The sequence below is a fragment of the Manis pentadactyla genome, chromosome 13 (genome assembly GCF_030020395.1).
Source record: "Manis pentadactyla isolate mManPen7 chromosome 13, mManPen7.hap1, whole genome shotgun sequence".
NCBI lineage: Eukaryota > Metazoa > Chordata > Mammalia > Pholidota > Manidae > Manis > Manis pentadactyla.
Genome location: NC_080031.1, coordinates 86,739,044 through 86,741,306, shown reverse-complemented (window position 1 = coordinate 86,741,306; position 2,263 = coordinate 86,739,044).

The following is a 2,263-nucleotide window of genomic DNA, read 5'->3' as shown; positions in this document are numbered from 1 at the left end:
CCTCTGAAACCTTGTCATTTCCCCAAAGGTTAACTACCTGCCCAACTTCCAACAGCCAGGTTTTATTAGTCACTTTTGAATCCCTCCTCTTCCTGAAACATCAGTCCTACTACCTTCAACTTCCCCCAGGCCCAATTCATTCTGCACACACCCCATAAACATCCCTAACACACTGTTTCTCTCAAGCTAAAGTCTGTCGTCCCCAGTGCTCCACACCAGAACCCCTCAGCACCACCACCTGACAGCTCCCCTGCAAATACCACCTGAGATGCCTGAGCAGCACCTCCAAGACCACTGGTCTAACGCCTCTGCGTGAACGCTCACCACCCACCTTGTGGCAGCTCTGAGTTCACATTAAACTGAAACCACCGCATTACACGACTTCCACACCTGCCCTGGCTTCGCCTCTACACTCTTCCCATGACATGTAAGGACACTGGTACCTCTCCTGGGTGAATGGGGATCTTTCCACACGACCCCAACACCCTTGTAAAATGGCTGTGCTCTGCATGATTGCTGACTGGTCCCAGGCTTCCCACTCACCTCCCAAAGTCAGAGGACCAGGAGAAAGCCAACCTTACTAGGAATGTTTTCCCAAAGGTGGCTGGCACAGGCGGTTAGTAGGTCCTGGCAGGTAAGATCCTTCTAGCATGAGCACCAGGTCTGCAGAACTCCAGCAAGTAGCGCCCTGGAGCCCTCCCCATATAGGCTTCCACACCTTGTACAGTTAAGTCTCTTCTGATGGCTTCAACCCCTTTGGGTCAACACTCCTTACCACCCCTCAAGTACAACCACACATACTCACACAACACATCCAGTGGTAACTGTCACTAGCACATTCTGGGCCATGCAGTCTTTTAAAGAGGCAGGCATCAGTCCTGGCACTGGCCTTTGATGGAGCCACAGCCCACCTACTGCTACTAAGACCCACTCACAGCAACACAGTAAGGATTCCAACATCAGAGAACTGGGCCAAGACTCAACATGGGATATGCCGAGTACAAAAAAGCAACTTCTTGCCACCCAATGTGCTCTGCCTCAACTGTTCCTCAGAGTGGAGCTCTCTGACAAGTTAACTGCAACTCTTACTGCGCTGGTAAGACCATAACTACAACAGGGGCTGATGCGGGGGTCTTGATAATATGGGGGAATGTTGAAACCACATGTTGTTCATGTTAAAACCTTTGTAAGATTGTATATCAATGACACTTTAATAAAAAAAAGAAGAAAAGTATTTACTGCACATACATATATACATACACACACACACACCACCCTTTGTCATGAAATTAAGGAAAACACTGAGTGTTTAAGACAGGTTTCTTTTATTAATTTTTCCTAAACTTGTCTCATGTTTACTGAATGCTTTTTAGTGTAAGAATGTGGCCTGGAGCTTTAACAAACCAGTTTGGATAACACAACCTGGATAAATACTTGTTTGCACACAAGTCATTATCACACTCTCTCTATGTACATCCAATTGGTCTTAAAGCCTGAATAAACAGAGAGCAAGTAGACCACATCATTTTATTTCTAGTTTAAACTTCAAATTCACCCCCATCCCATCACCCATACCCTCTCCCCCCACACACAAAATTTTTTAGAAGAAATGGCCATTAAGGACTGAGTCAGTTGCATTAGAATTGGCTTCGTCCTGCAGCCAACACTGCCAAGTAGCCATTGCCCTCCCAGCAGGCCAGCTGGAACTGTTGAAGCAGGACGGGCAGAGAATGGATAGAGGTGCTCTAAGAGTAGGGCCACATCCTGGCTTGCCTGATGCTCACACACCAACATAAATACACTTCCACTTTCGCTCTCTCTAAGCAGTTTCTTTGTAGCACTTTATAGCTCCTAACACTAAAAATTTTTAGTGAAGAGATGGACAAAAACTTACTGTAAATATGCAAAGTGTAATCTCATTTCCAACATAAGCCACAATGAACAGAGGCACTCTGTTATACAGAGGAAGGATTACTATGAAGATCCAAAATGTAACCAACAAAGCTTGTGAGTTTCTAAGGCGGGTACCAGCTCTGGCCTCTGACACAGCTTCCCTTGGGGATTCCAAAATGCCTCGTTCCTATCAACCCCACCCCAAAGGACAGTCACAGGGAATGCTCTGCAGCTCCTGATGTCGTTCTGCACAGTCAGAAATGAGGTGTTGCTGAAGTCAGGCACTACCTGTCTGTAACACTAATTTCAGACTCATCCAGTACAATCCAGTGTCTCTTAAATTTTTTGTATGATCTGTCACTTGTTTATC